The 20,813-nt window shown below is 43.7% G+C and overlaps 1 protein-coding gene across 13 annotated transcripts in view; it reads right to left on the bottom strand.

Annotated features, from left to right (window-relative positions):
- Positions 1-20,813, bottom strand: part of LOC138747396 (inactive rhomboid protein 1-like) — a 297,832-nt gene that overhangs the window by 191,012 nt on the left and 86,007 nt on the right. For 11 of the 13 annotated variants that reach the window (XM_069906559.1, XM_069906556.1, XM_069906554.1 and 8 more), the window contains one exon: positions 1,598-1,670. The gene's annotated coding sequence lies outside the window, so the exon portion shown is untranslated. Of the gene's footprint in view, positions 1-1,597; positions 1,671-20,171; positions 20,247-20,813 lie in introns of those variants that run through there. The other 2 variants (XM_069906565.1, XM_069906564.1) reach the window with 1 other exon arrangement.

Raw genomic sequence — 20,813 nt, 5'->3', positions numbered from 1 at the left:
TCTGAATTGAAATGAATGGAGTGTCACTGATTGCAAGCGACTCCAGCAATGTTAAACTTTCTTAAACAGTTTTATTTTCATTTTAATTCAACACGGTAGAAGGTCCATACAGCCCACTTGCCACCCAATTAACAAACCAACCCTATACTTTTTTTTGCAAACCAAGGGGAAAATTCAGCTCCCGGAGAAAACCCCCGCAGGTCACAGGGCGGCTGTGAAAGCTCCTGGCAGACAGCAGCGGATTTGAACCCTGGTCTGCCGCGAATGATTGTTACTTCAGCCACTCTCCCATGGCAAGACAACAGAAGTACAGGAAAATTTTGAGACATTCAACATTGAAGTGAATGCAACCCTTTGTCCTTCAGAGAACCCAGTTGTCTTCATTATACAGCTGCCTCCAGTAGATGCAAAAAGTCCTCAGGGCATTTTTTCCAAACACGACTAAGTGATTTCTTCTTAGATTCAGCCTGAGGTTAATTTTCAGCAAAATTTACTAAAACACTGGTCTAGTCATTTTGACTCATTTTATGTCTGTGTGACCTTATTGTGAATAAATACTTGTGCTTCTTTCTAGCATTGTGGGCGTGCTTGAGAGAAACATTTGATTGTCCCAAAAATCTTGCAAGGCACCATAGAAACCACGGTGTTGGTTTCAATTGGTCACATTCCAAGCAATTTGTCAGGAGAAATGCCGCCTGAAATGAAGAGCTGTAGCTGCAAGGAGAGATTGGATAACATGGGATTATCCCACTGGAACATTACAAACTGAGGCTAATTAAAATTGAGATGCTTCTGAGAGGAAAGATGGAAGCTTTTTCACAGGGCAATGAACTCCAGACCAGGAGTCACAGGTTTAAGGCAAGGGATGGGAGAAATTTAAATAGGATCTGAGGGGTAAGTTTGTTCACAGAGGGTGGCGTATATCTGGAATGAGTTGACAGAGGAGTCGGAATAAAACTACAGCATTTAAAAGGTGCTTGGTTGGGTACTCTGATAGGGAAGGCAGAGGGAGCATAGGGTCCTGAAGCAGGCAATTGGGATTAGCATCGATAGGCATCACGGTGGCATGAATGAGGAAGGCCAAAGTGCCCATAAAGGAGTGCAACGTCCACGTCATGTAAAACCCTGGCTCACGATTGACCAGAATGGAGAGGTGCCAAGGAATGTCACCGAGGACCTAGATCCATTCATAAGGAGCACACAGGCGCCCAGTGTAAATGGCAGGAGGAATGCCTGATCTAACAAACTATCAACCCAGCAAGTCAAGCACCCTCTGCCCAGCCTGCTGCAGAATCCCATTGTGGCTTCTTCAGCCACCTCGAACACACAGAGAAATGGAGCAGAAGTTCTACTCAATCCAAGAAGCTGTCCAAGATACAAGCTTCAGGTCCTGGTTTCTCCTTTGCTCCCTTGAAACTCAGGTGGGTTTCTGGGTGAACAAGATTTAAAAATCACTTAAGCCCACACATTAAATTAACACTATTATTGAAATAAAATTTACAAGAGAATTGGGCGCACTGAGCTCTTGTATCTTGGACAAATTACCATGCTTCTACTTATCTGCTACAGTATAGCAATGCACCACTTTTAGCCATACCTTCAATTTCTCAAAGGAACTTGGTCTCTTAGTGTAATTGTCCACCGTATCGCATCACATGTGCATTCCAATTCTGCAAAAGAGAGCAAAACATAATTATCTTTAAAGTGAACATACGAAACATAATTTTTTTGGGGGGGTGAAAAGATATCAAATTCGAAACTCAGCTCCAACTTTGTCTGCATCTTCAAAAACTCCAAATTTAGGGAGGAGCTTGCAGCTTTTTAATCACACAATTCTTCCCCAGAACAGCTCTGCAAATTGTCAACATAACAAAGGCCATTTGTTCAAACCCTATATATCCATTTTAAATGCATTTTGAATGGGCCAGGTGGAGAAAATAAAATTGCAGTCTAGAAAAATCCAAAATAATGTTAAACCTGTTTCTAGCTTGCAAATAATGTTAATTATAGATATGACAAGGATGGTTAAGAAAGAGGTTAAGTAAAGCATCTGTATAAAAAAATTCCTACGCTTTATAAAAAGTCCTAGGAAATCTATAGTTATGATCAAACTGGTGTTTTATCAAGTATTGTATCTTGCTCTGGGCACCTCACTTTAGGAAAGAGATGAAAGTTTTAGCAAAGGTGCATACAAGTGTTATCCAGGAATTCCAGAGATGAGAATCATTGGAATAGATGAGGGTGCGAGATCAGATGGAGCTTTGTAGATAGATAGGAATGATCCTTGATGGTGGAAAGTCTAGGAGGACAGAAGAAAATTACTGGCAAATGAACTGTAGCAACAAGGAGGAATGAATGCAGCGAACGGTCATGAAGGTCTGGGTTGCACTGTTCAGGGCCGAAGTACAGACCAAAATAACTGGAGGGCTCAAGTAATCTGGATGGACCTGAAACAGAAAAACTTGCAGGTCTCTGGGGAGAGGGTGGGACTGCCAGGAGCCCATTCTCACCCATTGTATCAAATGACCCTCTTCATTCTATAATTATCCTCCAAGTCTTTTCCCATTTGCAACATCTCTCATTGTCTAAATCAATAACACTGGACAACTATTATTTTTTCTCCAAGAGGTTGGCTTCCTGCAAAAAAAAAATCAAAAAAAAATTTTTTAAAAAATCAGAGATTATGATAGATAACTTCAAGCTGAACACAGAATTTCAGATTGGCTGTATCACGTAGGAAGTTGGAGAAACATTAAATTAACTTTAGCGTCAAGTGCACGCTCGCCACAAATGTACCAGCTGTTGCGACATTGACGAGACATTTCTGTTGTATTGAATCTTCCTGAAGATATTAAATGCTATTGTTAAGTACACTCACTCTGCTACTGCCTGAAGAATATGTGCATCAACATGTGTTCGATCTATATCAATGTAATGCCCAGTATCTGTAGATGCGAGGTGCCTTTATCATCTATCCTGACTCGACAGGCCCAGAGCCAAGATAACATTTGCATAGCATCTGCACTTAGTGCATTCCCAGGCACGTTTGAACTGACCAAAACAGCTTGCTCTGTGCTACTAAGAGACTTAAAACATGACAGGAAATCACAAAATTGGGGATAACTTTAAAAAAAGGTGATTTTCATGATCAGCAGCCCAAAATTCATAAAAAATACACACAAGTGTTCGAGCAAAATCTTCATTGTTCAGTGCAATTTGGTACATCCGGATTCTCGATCAGCCACGTGAAAGGAGATAACACCACCCAAGAATGTAGTCTTATGCTAAAAGCAAAACTATGCCCTGCTTTAAGTAGCAAGCTTTGAGCATGCTTGCAAATATTTCCTCCACTATATTAAGAGATCAGTTCCTACAAGAGTGGCTTCTTGTTCTGAATGTTTCAAATGCACAACTAATGGAGTCAAAACCATACTTTACTTCCTATCCTAGATTCTCCCAACATATCAGAACCAGAATTGTCACAGGCAAGTCATTAAGTTCAGTGTTTTGTGACCGCATCATATAGTGCAAACAATCGTACTATAACAATCTTACAACATTGCCACATACAAAAAATAAAAACAATAAAAGTGCACAAAAAGTCAGGCCGTGTCTTTGCTTCATTGATCATTCAGGAATCTATTAGCAGCGGGGAAGAAGCTGTCCTTGTGCCGTTGAGTGCTCGTACCTTTTCCCCCGATGGTAGCAGAGTGAAGAGGTCATGGCCTGGGTGGTGAGGGTCTTGGAAGATAGAGGCTCCTTTTTTAAGACACCACCTCGATGGAGTGAAGTCTGGGGCCTGTGATGTCGCAGGACGTGTTGACAACCCTCTGGAGTTTATTCTTGTCATGAGCATTAGTGCCTCCATACCAGGCAGTGACGTAACCAGCCAGAATGCTCTCCACGGAACACCTGTCGAAGTTTACTAGAGTCTTCGGCGACATACCGAATCTCTTCAGATACCTCACTGGCAGGCCGCCTTTGTGGTTGCATCAACATGTGTGCTCCAGGACAGATTCTCAGAGATGCTGACACCCAGAAATTTTAAGTTCTTGACCCTCTCTACTGTTGAACCCTCGATGAAGACTGGGTCGCATTTCCCTAACTTCTTCCAGAAGTCTACCTTCATCTCCTTAGCTTTGTTGATGTTGAGCGCAAGGTTGTTGTCGTTACACCATTCAACAAGCTGATCTATCTCCCTCCTGTAAGCCTGCTCATTGCTATTTGTGATTCTGCCGACAATTGTGGTGTCATTGGCAGATTTGTAGATAGCATTGGAATGTGCCTGGCCCCACATGGCTTAGACTCAAATAGGTGTGCAAGACATAAAAATGGTTGATCCTTGACAAATTTCTTTGAACTCCATTTCCATCGGACATTACAGCCCAGGAAATAAGCCTTTCAGCCTTTCCAGCCTGTGCCAGACTATTATTCTGCCTTGTCCCACTGACCTGCAACCAGTCCATCGCCCTCCATGCCCCTCCCATCTATATACCTGCCCAAATGTTTAAAATGAGCCATATTCACCACTTCAAGCTGGCAAATCATTCCACATTCCCACTACTCTGTGTGAAGACGTTTGCCCTAAACTTTTCCCCTTTCTCCCTTAACTACGGCCATTGAGAAGCTATTCTTTCTTCTTTGGCTTGGCTTCGCGGACGAAGATTTATGGAGGGGGTAAAAAGTCCACGTCAGCTGCAGGCTCGTTTGTGGCTGAAAAGTCCGATGCGGGACAGGCAGACACGGTTGCAGGGGAAAATTGGTTGGTTGGGGTTGGGTGTTGGGTTTTTCCTCCTTTGCCTTTTGTCAGTGAGGTGGGCTCTGCGGTCTTCTTCAAAGGAGGTTGCTGCCCGCCAAACTGTGAGGCGCCAAGATGCACGGTTTGAGGCGTTATCAGCCCACTGGCGGTGGTCAATGTGGCAGGCACCAAGAGATTTCTTTAGGCAGTCCTTGTACCTTTTCTTTGGTGCACCTCTGTCACGGTGGCCAGTGGAGAGCTCGCCATATAACAGATAACATATAACAGAGCTCGCCATATAACATATAAGAAGCTATTATCGACATCTCATATCCTTTGAGAAAGCAGTTAGATTATAGAAATAACTTTTAAACACCACAGTTACCTGCCCTCAATGCTGTTATGTGCCACTGTGTCAAGAACCAGGAAACAAGGAACTTGCCACAAACTATACCCCAATAATGAATCACCTCCACGTTGACAGACTGGTTGTGGTGTTGGTCAGGACTCCAGGCCAAGATGTGCACCCCGGCTATAGGGAAGAGCATATACTATTGCAGGGGACTGGCAGCACCTGCTACACATGTTGACAGCCCTCCCAGTCCGGTCTCTCTCATCACCTCCTGTTGGAGGCATAACTGCGTACCTGGAAATATGACTGCTAACAAGCGCAAGTCATCAGAGGCGTACAGTAACACATCTCTTTTTGCCCAACAACATTTTGTGCCAATTCCATTAATCCTGCTGCAAACATTTCCCACACCTAAGGGCAGTAGAGTTGGTGTAGCGGTTAGTGCAATGCCTTTACAGTGCCAGCAATCGGGATTGGACTGGGGTTCAAATCCCGTACTATGAGGAGTTTGTTCGTTTTCCCGTGTCCACGTGGATTTTCTCCAGGAGTTCCGGTTTTCTCCCACTTTTCAGAGCATACTTGGGGTGTAGGTTAATGGGGTGCAAATTGGGCGGCACGGGGTGAAATGGCCTGTTAATAGGCAGAGTGTCTAAAGTTAAAAATTCAAGCAAAACGCCAGTGTATTTGGCATCAAACAGGCCTGTGCAGGGGCCAAGTATTAGCAGGAGGCACCTCACAGACCAGAATCAAAATCTTCCGGAGGAAATCAACAAGCCAAGGAACAAAAGTGAGAGATAATGGCCAACATTTCTGGTCTGATCCTTCAAAACATTACTAATCCATCAAACACCAAATAAACCAGCATGACACCCATGATGCATTCTTCTGACTTACAAAAATAAAATTTAGCAAGTACAGGAACTGCACAGAAAAAAAACCCGCCGTGCAAAAGCGATTGCGCCTGAACTGGAAAAAAGCAATATCCTGCGGAGAGGTTTGTTGGGGAGGGCTTAAACTAGTTTGGCAGGGTAATGGGAAACTGAATGAATAGAGCAGAAGGTAGGAATGTTGCTGCAATGCATCGCGTGTTTGCGAGGAAGGACAGGCAGTGGGGGAAGCATAAATGTAGTCATTTGGAGGGTTTCAGAACTGACTATTTCAATGCAAGGAGTATTAGGAATAAGAGAGATGGACCAATACATGGAATTATGATGCTGTGGCCATTTCAGAGATTTGGCTGATGCAGGTGTTGGGTTTAGATGTTTTAAATGGGATAGGATGGAAGGTAAAAGAAGGGTAGGGGTATCATCAGGGATAGTATCATAGCTGCAGAAAGGGAGGACATTGTGAACGGTTTGTCTACTGAGTCAGTGTGGATGGAAGTCAGAAACAGGAAGGAAGCGATCACTATTGGGAGTAGTCTTTAGGCCCCCAAATACCTTCAGGACACTGAAGAAGTTGGCAGATTTTGGAATGGTGCAGAAATAACAGAGTTGTTGGTATGGGAGACTTCAACTTCCCAAATGTTGATTGGCACCTCCTGACTGCAAGAAGGACAGATGGGAATAAATTTGTCAGGTGCGTACAAGAAGAATTCCTGACAAAGTATGGGGACCAGCCAATGAGAGGAGAGGCCATACTGGATCTAGTACTGGATAATGAACCTGGTCAGGTGGTATTTCAGTGAAAGTGCCCACAACTCCCTGACCTTTAGCATTGCTACGGACCAGAATAAGAGCAAATAAAATAGTGAAGTGTGTAATTGGGTAAGGACTAATTATGATGGGATAAGGCAGGAACTAGAGGGAGTTCAGAAGAAATGTGAGGTAATGCTTAAGGACAATTTTGCGGGGTGGTAGGAAAAGGGAACTGTGGTTGATAAAACAGGTGAGGCAACTTGTTAAGAGGAAGAAGGAAGCAAACACAAGGTTTAGGAAGCAAAAGGCAGGAAGGGCACACAAGAATTTTATGGTAACCAGATTAAAACTTAGGAAAGCTAGAGGAGGGCATGAGAAGGCCTTGGCAAGTAGGATTAAGGACATTCCCAAGGTGATCTATGCATACATGAAGAACAGAAAGATGTCGAGAATGAAAGTAGGGGCACTCAAGGATAAAGGAAGCAACATGGGCCACAAGATGCAATAAGTAGGGGAGGACCAAAATGCAGGGGACCTTGGTCAGAAAAGAGCAAGCACATGTGCTAGAGCATGCTGAGGTTAAATGATCCATAATCCTTCCATTCCCTACATATACAGTACATGCACCCAAAGGAGTCTTAAATCCTACCATCCTCCTTGGTCACCGCAAGTTTGGAGAATAGCAAATTTGGTCCCTTTATTTAGAAGAGGTATTAGGGAGACCCTGGAAGTTATAGGCCAGTGAGCCTTCCATTAGTGGTGGGCAAACTACTGGAGAGTATTCCTAAGGTCAAGATTTACAAGAATTTAGGGAAGTATAGTCTTCTCAGGGATAAATAAAAACACAACACAAGAGAAACTCAGCTAGTTAAACAGTATAATTTATGCAGCAAACATCAAGTTACATAACCAACATTTTGGGCTTGTGCCTTTCATCAAGATATCAACTACAGTGTCTGCAGACTTTTGTGCTTTACTTCTATCTTCTCAGGGATAGTCTATGGCTTTGTGATGGAAAGGTCATCTCTCATGAGCCTAATTGAGTTTTTATTGAGGTTACGAATGAAACTGATGACATTAGGACAGTAGATATGGATTTTACTAAGAAGCAGAAGGTAGTCATGGATGAAACATATTCTGCCTGGAAGTCAATGTCTAGCGAAGATCCGCAGGGGTCTATTCTGAGACCCATGCTTTTTAAAAATGACCTAGGTGATGAAGTTGAGGGATAGGTCAGCAAGTTTGCAGATGACACAAAGGTCAGAGGTGTTAAGGATAGTGTAGAAGATTGTCAAACATTACAAAAGGATGCAGACAGGATACAGGTTTGGATGGGAAAGTGACAGATGGAGTTTAATCCGGAGAAATGTCAAGTGATAACATTTGAAAGGTTAAACTTGAAGGCAGAGTAATGGCAGGATTCTAAACAGTGTGTTTTTTTAAAAAAAAAAGAGAGATTTGAGCTCCACTATAAAACTGGTTAGCCACGCTTGGAATATTGTGTTCAGTTCTGGTCACCTCATTACAGGAAGGATATGGAAGCTATGGAGAAGGTGCAGAGGAGATTTACCAGGATATTGCCTGAATTAGAGAACGCATCTTATGAGGCAAGGTTAACAGAGCTGGGGCTTTTCTCTTTGGTGCGAGGATACATGAGAGGTGACTTAGAGATCTACAAATTACCAGAGGCAATCAATAGGGTGGACAGTCAGCACCTTTCTTCCCCCAAGGTGAGAGTAGCCAACACCAGAGGTCATCTATGCAAATTGAGGGGAGGGAAGTTGGGGAGACATCAGGGCATTTTTTTTAAAAATAGTAGTCGGTGCCTGGAATCCGTTGCCACAGTGGAGGCTGGAACAATAGAAACATTTTAAAGAGTCTTAGAGAGTCATGTGGGTGAAAGAAAAATAGTGAGTTATGAGGTAGGAAAGGATAATTTGTTGAGAAGGTTTATAAGTTGGCACAACATCAAGGGCCTAGTCAGTGATGTAATGTTCTATGTTCTCTGAGGTAAAATCAAAATACAAATCCTGAACCACAGAGGAAATGTATAAAACCTGGTCAGAGAGGTGACTTTTTAAGGGATCCCTTGAAAAATGGAGAAATTTGGGAAGAAATTCTGGAGTTTGGAGCATCTGAGTGAAAGCGGTTTCCAACGTTACAGTGGATGGGGGATGGGTAGAGATGCACACGATGCAGATGTCAGTGAAACAGAACACTAAGCAGCAAGTAGGGACATTCCCCAAAAGCAATTCAGAACTGCAGACTAATGACCCCACATCCCAGTAAGCATTTCCTCTGGTGAGTGGCACACGTCTGATATACACCTGTACCATAAATGTAATAGGTTACTTATTGTGGTTGTAAAAATCATCTGGCTCATTTCTGAAAGGCAGCAACTCTTCTATTTATAGCTTCATTGAGTCGTCCTAATCGATGCCCTGGGCCCGTCATGCAGGTTAGATCACACAGATCCATTTCATCTCGCTGGGCAAGCAGCAGAGCGGTAGTTTAATTTGGACCTCAAGTTTAGCACAGACATGTAGGGCGAATGGCCGGTTGCTGTCCTGCTTCATACCCTTTTTTCCTCTCCCACTCCCAACACGTGGGCACATCCATTTTCAAGTGACAACTTTTCAGCACTTGGTTTCAATAGCCATAGTTTCTCCTCAGCAAGTCTCAGATGGTTACAATAGAGCAGTGAACAGTGCAGAACAGGAACTGTTCCTTTAGCCCACCATGCCTGCACCAAATGGTGTCAATTTAAATCAAATCTCCTCTGCCTACAAATGATCCATAATCCTTCCATTCCCTGCATATACAGTACATGCACCCAAAGGAGTCTTAAATCCTACCATCATACGCACTTCCACCATATCCGCTCTAGACACCCACCACTGTAAAGAAAGCTTGTCCTCACATCTCACAACCCACCCTGATAGGCGTTATCAATAACCACAGAGTCGAGAACTGAGGGAACAATCGGCTTTAATACACACAAGAATTAGGCTGGCCCAGATCCAGGTACAGGAAAGCTGGAAAAGAGGAAGCAGCACGAAAGGGGAGGAGGCATAGGGGATGAGTCATTAATGGGCAGCCCAGCCTCACATGTACAGTAGCTGGTAGGGACTATATACAGTGGAGGAAAACATATCAGTACACACCATTCCCCCCCCTCCAACCACCCTCCCCCACCCCCCCACCCCCCCCACCAATAAGACGTACTTTAAATATCTTGTCTCCTAAGAAAAAGATTCTGTCTACCTTTCCTATGCTTTTCATTATTTCATCAGAACCAGATTTTACTTTAGCTTTGCTCTTTACTCTTGCTTTGAGGTAGGTTCATCAGCTGCAGTAAAACAAAAAATGAGCCCTTAGTATAGCTAAATGGCAAAAGGAAGCAGAAGGGAGTCAATGGGCACAACTGGTTGCAGAGCCCCAGGGAAACAAGGGAGAGGGTGAACGGTGACAGATGAGATTTACTCTGCAGAGAACTGGCATGGGCCTGATAGGCTGAATGGTCCCATTCAACCTGACATAGGTAATACCAGAAGAGCAAAAAAAAGCCTTCCTGTTCCAACATATGGAGATGTTGTGGCGAAAGATTCACCCATGCAACCATAAAAGATTATTGCAAACAAATGATTGTGTTACCTATGTTTTCATTATAATTAACCAAAAAAAGACCCAAAAAGTGAAACGCTTCCCCAATTTTCTTTGACTTCTTTCCGCAATTTCCACCTTTGCACGCACCAAGTTTACTGCCATCTGTGGCTCCTGTTGTCATGGGTTCAGCCACAAGACATCACAACACAACCAAGGAATGAATCCTACACAAGAGCACTTTTGTTCACCAACGGGATTGCAATTATTCAATTTTGCAGCCAACATTGTTGCAGTCACTAAATTGACAAATAACCAATTTTCCAGGATGCAATTAAGCAATTTGCCATCATGTTCAATCCAAAACAGGGTCATAACAAACGAAAAAGCAGGCAGATGCAGGATTTAAATGCTTGAGACACTACTCCAAGTTCTTCTGCTGCTCTCCCTCAACTTGTCATAAAAGCGCAGAGTCTTCCAAACAGTTGTGTATGAAAGTAAATTGGCCGAGATGTGTGCAGAGTTAGAAATGGCAAGAGACTTCACTCCATCAAGGACATCTACAAGATGCAGTGTCTTAAGAAATCAGCCTCTATCCACTTCACTCTGCTACCATCAGGAGAAAGATACAGGAGGCTAAAGACGAGCACTCAGTGGCTCAAGGACGGCTTCTTCCCGCTCCCATCTGATTCCTGAATAATCAATGAACTAAAGACACTGCCTTACTTTGACTTTTCATGCACTACTGTTATTTTTTTTTGTGAGGTGGTTTACGCTGCCGTAAAACAATGAATTTCATGACTTGTTCACGACAATAAATTCTGATTCGGAGAACTCAACTATCCTACATGCATAGGCAACAGCCTCCAAAAAGTTATTTTAAAAATGAGCGGGCTTGAAGAGGTTGAGAAGAACCAATCCACGGCTTGGTTCGTGGAAGGACCAATCCACGGCTTGGTTCGTGGAAGGACCAATCCACGGCTTGGTTCGTGGAAGGACCAATCCACGGCTTGGTTCGTGGAAGGACCAATCCACGGCTTGGTTCGTGGAAGGACCAATCCACGGCTTGGTTCGTGGAAGGACCAATCCACGGCTTGGTTCGTGGAAGGACCAATCCACGGCTTGGTTCGTGGAAGGACCAATCCACGGCTTGGTTCGTGGAAGGACCAATCCACGGCTTGGTTCGTGGAAGGACCAATCCACGGCTTGGTTCGTGGAAGGACCAATCCACGGCTTGGTTCGTGGAAGGACCAATCCACGGCTTGGTTCGTGGAAGGACCAATCCACGGCTTGGTTCGTGGAAGGACCAATCCACGGCTTGGTTCGTGGAAGGACCAATCCACGGCTTGGTTCGTGGAAGGACCAATCCACGGCTTGGTTCGTGGAAGGACCAATCCACGGCTTGGTTCGTGGAAGGACCAATCCACGGCTTGGTTCGTGGAAGGACCAATCCACGGCTTGGTTCGTGGAAGGACCAATCCACGGCTTGGTTCGTGGAAGGACCAATCCACGGCTTGGTTCGTGGAAGGACCAATCCACGGCTTGGTTCGTGGAAGGACCAATCCACGGCTTGGTTCGTGGAAGGACCAATCCACGGCTTGGTTCGTGGAAGGACCAATCCACGGCTTGGTTCGTGGAAGGACCAATCCACGGCTTGGTTCGTGGAAGGACCAATCCACGGCTTGGTTCGTGGAAGGACCAATCCACGGCTTGGTTCGTGGAAGGACCAATCCACGGCTTGGTTCGTGGAAGGACCAATCCACGGCTTGGTTCGTGGAAGGACCAATCCACGGCTTGGTTCGTGGAAGGACCAATCCACGGCTTGGTTCGTGGAAGGACCAATCCACGGCTTGGTTCGTGGAAGGACCAATCCACGGCTTGGTTCGTGGAAGAACCAATCTTGTTCAGTGTCCAACGTAAATGCCAACATTGCCCACCACTCAGGGCTCAATTGCCCAGTGTTGGTGCAGCCTCCCAACTTCAATAAAGCCATTGTCTCCAACACCATCTCCAACCTCATCACCTCTAATCACGTCCCTCCCAAAGCCTTCAACCTCATTGTTTCCCATCCCTGCACTGCCCAGTTCTACCTTTTATCCAAGATACACAAACTCAATCATCTGGGTAGATCCATTGTTTCTGCTTTCTCTTGCCCCACCTAACTAGTTTTGTCTTACCTTAACTCCCTTGGTCCAATCCCTCCTCACCTAATCCGTGATACCTTATGTGGCCTACATCTCTTCAAATTCCATGAACTGGACCACCTCATTTTTACTATGTCCAATCCTTTTATACCTCCATCCCCCGAACAGTAGGTCTCAAAGCACTTTGCTTCTTTCTGGACAAGTGATCTGAGAAGTCACCCTCCTCCACCTGGCAGAACCAGTCCTCATTTCTCCATTGACGCATCTCACTTCCTTCAAATCGAAGGAGTAGGTATGGATGCGAGTAGGGGTCCCAGCTATGCTTGCCAGTTTGTGAGTTTTATGGAGCAATCCATTCTGAAAGCCGACACAGGCAAGGCCCCTCAACTCTTCCTCCGCTATATTGATGACTGCATTGGGACTGCCTCATGCACCCGTAATGAACTTGTCAACTTCATTCACTTCGCTTCCAACTTCCACCCCAATCTCAAACTCACCTGGTCCACCTCAGACAACACTCTCTCCTTCCAGGGTCTCTCTGTCTCCATCTAAAGAGACGAGCTTTCCACTAATATTACAAACTCACCAACGCAGACACTTCCTCACACCCTGCCCCCTGCAAGGATACTATTCCCTTCTTGCATCAGTTCCCAAGATGAAGTCTTCCAGTCCAGATCATCAGAAATGTCTGCCTTCTTCGACAAGTATGGCTTCCCCTCCACCACCATCATTTCAGCATCTCCTCCATTTCCCACTCTTCTGTCTTGGCCCCGTCTGCCCCCAGATGCAACAAACACAGGATTCCCCTTGTTCTTACCTACCACCCCACCAACCCCTGCATCCAACACATCATCCTCTGGAATTTCACCACCTACAATAAGATCTCGCTACCAGACACATCTTCCCCCCTCTGCCATCCATAGGGACCACTCCCTCTGTGACTCCCTCATGCACTCATCCCTCTCCTGGCATCTTCCCCTGTGCCCCCAGGAGGAACCACACATGCGCACAGCTCTTCCCTCACCACAGTTCGGGGCCAGAAACAGGCCTTTCAAGTGAACCAACACCTCACCTGTGTATCCACAGGAGTGATTTATTGCATCCACTGCTCCCTTTGTGCCCTTCTCTACATTGGAGAGATGGGGTGCAGAGTCTCAGACTGGGAGATTGCTTTGCTGAGCACCTTCTCTCTGTCCACATCAATGGCCAACCATTGCAGTTCTGTGTCGCACTCATTTGTCTGTCCGTGGCCTCATGTATGATGCCACCAAGACCACCCGCAAATTGGAAGAACAAATGAGTTTCCATCTGGGCACTCTCCAGCTGGATGGCATTAATATTGATTTCTATGGTTTCTGCTAACCTGCTTTCCACCACCACCCCCCCCCCCACTTTCCTTCCCTCAGATCTCCATCCTCTTCCCTCTCTATTCACTCAGCCATCCCTCCTCCCCTTGTGTGCTGCTGTGCCCTCCCTCCTTTCTCCACCCATTACATCCTGCCTTTAGGACCATACTCCTCCCCCCACCCCCTTACATTTTTGTTCGGTCACCTGCTGACATTTTCCATGCCGAAAACATTAATTATATATCTTTATCTTTGCTGGACAAGGTATGGTGCTTGACCTGCTGAGTTTCTCCAGCGTGATGTTTTTAATTCAATACAAGCTACAAGTCAACAGGTGATTTCTTGACATGCTGGAAATATTTCCCATTTCCACATGACAGAAGGAAGATTATTCAGCCCATCATGTATACACCGGCTCACAGTAATCTTACCCTCCCATTTATTTTAGCCTGTTCTCCCATATTCACAAGAATTAGAAGCAGAAGCTACATCAGCCGTGTCACCAAGACCCACTAAGCCATCAGTGGCATCCCCTATCACCTTCTTCCATGAAGCCCTCCTCAGGTTTCAGTGTTAGATTTCACAAGTCCCTCTGAAGGCAGATTCTGAAAAGGGAACCGGAGACTGCTTTCATCCAGCTACAGTCACAAAACATATCAATTACTCTGCCACACCAATAGAAACTTTGGACACAACTTTCAACATCCTTCAGCAAGTAAACAATCACAGTCTGTCTCCAACTTCCATTGAATCATACCAACACCCTCCATCCAACCTGACCCTTGCTAACTTGGGGAATCCGATTCTCCCCCAAGCAAGGAAACCTCTCATTTTCTCCCCTACCTTCATAACGTGCTTCAAGGAATCTGTAGTTGCATACTGAAGGTCTTGACTGTCTGGATGGATTTACTCAACGATCATAATGGAAAAGTCAATGGCCTACTGATATTAAAATTTTGCAGTTTATCATTTGAACCCAGACAATTTCATCTCAAATTAAAAATCTTTTTTCTATTATATTTTAAGAAAACATATGCCAATCCACTATTTGTCCTGAGCTAATGGAGAAAGAGAATGGCCTGGATGAATGTGACACCAACATGCAGAAAACTCTACTTCTGCAAACTTAGAGTTTGTACAAAAATATGTTTTGTATCATTATGGATTCTTTTAAAGAGTGAGAAGCTCAACAATGTTCTCTCTAATGTGTTCTCCGCAACTACAGATTGACCAACGGACTCCATTCATTTCAGGAACAGTTTAGTTACCAGTAATTAGAAACTCTGCCCGGCCTGCAGGAAAAAGAATCCCTTGTGGTATGCGATGTCAATGCACGTACTCTGACAAGAAATCTGAACTTTGAATATTCTAACTCTGTACCATGCGAATGCTGGCTGAGTTTAATTGGCCAGAGGGCTGACAATATTGGAATCCTGGCACCTGCCAACTTGCAGAAAAATATTCAAGACCAGATAAGAGGCATCTTTCTTTGAGGATTTAATGTCTCCTGGACCCACGATTGCTACCTTGCTAAATTATCTGGAGGCCACATTCATTTTCGCCACCGGTTCACGTTACAGTCTGATAACATAGTCTTGGCATCATGATATGGTAAATTAGCTCTGATTTACCTCACTTTGCCAAATCACTTCCTCCTCAAACAAACCAGATGGCAGAACATTTTCTCATCTTCTTCCCATTATTCCTGGTCCCCATTCTTCTCTCTTCTAATGATCTACAGTACTTCCAACCTTCCTCTGCTCTCATGACCTGCTGAACATACAATTTCAGAGTCTGGTGGGGGTTTTTCTTTGTTCGGTTTTTAAAAACTCCATCGGCGTCCAGAAGAAATGGAATAAAAACATTTACTTTTGCTTGTTCTTCGCTTCTGAACCCACTTAATTCAGTTATGTTCTTCAAAGAAATATCTACCACCAGGCTACCCAATGCTGTCGACGCTTACAGCTTTCAGTTCAGGGTTAGCAATAAATACTGGTGTTGTCAACAGTGTCCACATGCCCCAAGGAATAAATTTTAAAGACATATTTGATTGATGATGACGCGTAACTCTATTTCCAGCACTCTTGGCATGTCCCATCATGCCCAAGCCAACTACTATTAACACTCCACGAGCAACCTTTGTTTGCATAGCCTGGTACAACAACATAAGAGGTGGAGATCTTCAGACTCGACGTGCACAGGTTTATTCATTTTTCAATTATTATAGCAGTTTTGCTGGATTTCTGAATTTTGGGACTTACCCAAGAAGTCCAGGCAAGGATGGTTTCTAATTTACAATACCATGGCAAAAAAAAAAAATAAGCAACTCAGTCTTCCTTTTTTTATATATTTTATTTTTGATTTTCCAAACCCTCATGCAAGTCCAATAAACCAAATATTACATTCTCTTTCCACTTAATATGATTTACAGAGTCCTTATTTCCTCCCCTTCCTCTATCCCTTAAATTATACAAATACCAAAATATAAAAATACAGAAATACAAAAACCACCTAAATATCGACAAAGACAACAATCTTCCTCGAGGCTGGAGGGCCTCAGATATTAAATAAAAACAGGTGGAGGCAAAAAACACACATAGTCTGCTCCCCATTCCCCATTTCATACTCTTTATCCTTTACCTGCTTGGATGGATTGTAATTCGGGGAGGGAGGGGGGGTGTGAATTATATCTGTGCCCCCATATGCCTCAGATATGGTTGTCACACTTCAACAAATGTGTCAGGCCGCTTCCGTAAATTGAAAGTGATTTTCTCCAGGGGAATGCAACACTATTTCCATAATCCATCATGTGATATTTAGCTGGGAGTTGAACTTCCACATAACCGCGATACACTTCCTGGCTACTGATAAGGCCACCTTCACAAACTGAATGTTTTGACAGTCTAAATTGTACTTCCCCAATGTCCCCTAGAAGGTACAACTCCAGATCCTGAGGAAAATCCACCTTTGTAATCCCCCCCCACCCCCGCCACCCCAAGAGTGACCCCCAGGTCTTCCTAGCAGGATCTTACCCTTATACACAGCGAAGTGGAGTGGACAAAGGTTCCAACCTCCACATCCTAAAGCACATTTCCGAAATATCTGGCTTTGAATTGCATAGTTTTAATCGATGTGAGGTATAACTGATACAAGAAATTATATTAACAATTCCCATCAGTCTATTCAAACAAAAATCTTCCCAATTGTTCATCAATTGTTATGCCCAAGTCCAACTCCCATCTTTCCCTTGACTGATGTAAGCCCAGATTCAGGCCTTCACTTTGGATTATGGAATACATCATAGAGATAAATTTAAACACATTCCCTTTTCGGATTAGAGTCATTGTTGGGCCCAGTTCGTCCCTGAGGAAAGATCTTAATTGCAGAATACAGAAGAATGTATTATTCGATAACTCATATTTAGTCCTCAACTGCTCGAATGACAGGAGCAGCCCTTGAGAGTAACAATTCTCGATGCACCAGGTGTTCAGGATCCTATAGCGCAGAGTCATGGGTATTAAATTGTTCTGGGTCAAGGGTATTTTAGGAGATAACCCCACTTTCAATCCAATACATTGATTTATTCTTTGCCACATCTGGCACATGTTTTATTATGGGGTTATCTTTTTTTTCCAAAACTAATTTGGCGTCCCATTTGTATACAAATTCTCCTGCTCTCTTTTCCCCTACCGCACATAACCTAATTTGTGCCCAAGAAGGGGGAAAAAACTCAGTCTTCCTCATAGGCAGAATAATGAAAATCTGCCGACACCTTAGTTGAAATCAAAACACAAAATGCTGGTCAAACAGTGAAGGGCTCAAGTCGGAAATGTTGATTCTGCATCTTTGCTACATGAAGGACACTGTTTGACCTGCTGAACTTCTCCAGCATTTTGTGTTTTGACTTCTTCATAGGCATCTGGCTTCAACTTTTTTGTTAAGGCCAAGCATTTCAATTTGAAAATCTTTTACAACTGACAACTATTTGTTGCGAGATGAACACAAGCAGCAGATCATTCTATTTTCAACTGCAATTCAAATTTGCACAATACCTTGATGGGCTCAGGTCCAAAATATTGGTTACTGCAGCATTTTTGTGTGTTTTTTAAATTATTTTACATCTTAATAATAAAAGCAAGTATTATGGAGCTTTTGCCTCCCCCAACCAGCATTTCAAATCCTATTTCTACCGCAAAGCATCTGACATGACATAAAATAAGTCGTGATAAACATGGACTCAGACCAATATTGGATGTTCAATTGCCTTCCATATTGTATGCCAAGCCTAATAAATCACAAAAATTAATGTTCAAAGTAGAACACTTTATTTTGTCAATCTTCATCTTTGAGTGCAATCACTTCATTCTTAAAATTTAAGATTTATTTTTACCGTCACCAAATCCCACCTGATACTTTGAACGGAACAAGACTACATTTCCCTAGATGACAAGCAATTTGGATTTCAAAATGGACATTTCATTAAGGAATTTCTAGGTATTTTACAGAAAGGGAGAGATTAATGTGGAGAAGAAACTTGGGAGAGAGGAAGGAGGATTGATGGCCAGTGGCTGGGAGAATGAGAACTGTCCGCGTTTCCCATCGATTTTTATTGGAAGCAATCAAACCCATATTGAGTGAAAGAGCGCCAGTGCAGGTTGGCAAGGTACAGGAAGGAGGGTGGAATGGGGATTAGTGCAGTGTTTGAGGGCATCAGGTTAGATGAACTGAAGCTTCAGCACAATGATGCTGGAGTGGGAGACAGATGGATTAGAAGAGGCAACATCACTGATGAGAATCCTTAATGATAACAAGATGCAAGCTTCAAAGCTCTCTTCTGATTAAACAGATCACAGGGAATGGGCATCATTAGCTTCACTGGAAAGAGGCGAGGTCAAAAGCTAGGATATTCAAAGGTGGGGGGGAGATAGATTCTGGTGGTGATTCCACTGAGTGGATTTAGCTCTTTCACAATTCCGTTTAAGGGATCTGACTGATTCTCAATTCAAAACTAAATCTTTTCCATGGTAAGAGGGCAACATGATGCCAGTACTCAAACGATCTTGATTTCCGATATGTTGGAATAAAAGCATAATTGTAGACATTTTCATCGTTTTCTCACTCATGGCTTGGATTTGCGAATGAAGATTTAGCAAGGATCGTAGACATGGGCATGTCCTTCGAGCCAGCACAATGGATTTTCTTTTTAGGAGGGATGAGTTTATGCAGTAGTGGCCCCACCCTTTACACCCAGGGTTTATTTGCCATGGCCCAGCACGTTGGGACGGTGACAGCCAGGTCTTCAGTTGGTAGGTGTGGTTAGAGTGTCCTTCTTCTAGATCGATGGCCTGACAAGCCCCTTCTACCCAGGCTAAAATCAGTGTTTTCTTTCACTTAGGCTGGCTAACGAGCCCAGCCTACCCATCCAGTTATATTCGTATTCCAATAACTGAATAAAGATACAAAGTTTTACAATGAATTGCAGAGCAAAGAAACTGGTTTACAATAAGATTGTAAACAAGGCAGAGACTGTCACATAGTAGGAATTATGCCAGTCAGAAATCTGGTACTGAGCCAGGCCAGGATTCATCGTACTAGGACGTGTCCACTCTCACAGAGATATGGCCAAAAAAAGGGCTCGTTTGTAGGACTTGTCTGGCCAGACCACAAAGACAGCAGGTATCCTTGAGAACAATTACTATACCTTTCTTTGTTGTGAACCATATACCTATAATACTCCCACATACCCCTTAAAACATTCACCTAGGGTGTCTTCCATCTATTTTTAAAGCCTAGACACTGGGGTCAGGCAGCCAGGCTGCATCCAACTGAACATCAGCCAGGCTGCATCCAACTGGGCATCAGCTAGGAGTGTGCACCTCAAAGCGAGCATCTTCTCAGTAACGGTGGGCGGCAGCTTCCAGGACAATGCAACACAGTACACATTTGCCACCTTGGCTGTACCTAGATCACTGGAAAATACAATCAGGTTGGAATGGAAAGCCAGAAACTGTTCTACCAACAAGCCAACCATGCAGAACGCAATTTCTCATTTTTGTCCAGTGGGACATGTCACTCAATAAAATTCAGCTGCCCTCCTCAAAATAAACTCCACAATAAATACTGGGCATTCAACACATCAAGTCGGCCCGCATATAGACCAGCGAAGCCCATTCGGTTACACCAGATCAAAAAAGGGCTAGTTCTGCAAACACCGCCACCTTTCTCCTCGGGTAATATTATTGTGGGTGCTTTCATGAACCTTTGTGTAATCAAAATTAAATCAAATTCTTGGTTAGCTTCCTCCCTTGATTCAGGTCAGGATATTTCAACAGAAGATATTTAAAACTTTACCTTATTTTCTGTCCTTAATTATGCCAAACCAAAAGTAGGAATAATAACTGCTCAGCGGAATTATGAGCTATTGAAATGGTTTCTAGATGCTGTGCTTTAACAAAATGGACATTTACTTGCACAGTCATGGGACAAGCGTCCTTTGTTATTCATTCACAGGATGTGGGTGTTGTGGGCACAGCATGCATTTTTTTTTTGCCCTTCTCCAGTTCTGGCCATGAACTGAACAGCTTGCCAAGTCGTTCAAATGTACAGCTCAGTCAACCTCATCATGAAGGATTTGCAGTGTCATAGACCAGGCAAGATCACATTTCCTGTCTTGAAATACATCTGTGAATCGGGGGTGGGGGGGTTCACCTTTGTCAATGACTTCAGGTTTAACATTCTGGCTTTTTAACGACATCTTTGCTGAATGAACCTCATTTTTGAATCCTCAGCTGGTGTAGCAGAAGTTGAATGCAGAATTATTCCTTCTGATCTCTGCTTTACTTGTAGCCATTATCAAGGATCATGCATATCAGAATCAAAATTTATTGCCATGAACAAGTCATGAAATTCGGCGTTTTGCATAGTGCAAACATTCATGACCATCTTACTACAGTGCTATTAAAAAAAATAAATGAATATAATAGCGCACGAGAA

Source organism: Narcine bancroftii, chromosome 12, assembly GCF_036971445.1.
Source record: "Narcine bancroftii isolate sNarBan1 chromosome 12, sNarBan1.hap1, whole genome shotgun sequence".
Classification (NCBI taxonomy): domain Eukaryota; kingdom Metazoa; phylum Chordata; class Chondrichthyes; order Torpediniformes; family Narcinidae; genus Narcine; species Narcine bancroftii.
The sequence above is the reverse complement of the archived record's forward strand: the minus strand, read 5'-3'. Positions and strand labels throughout refer to the sequence as shown.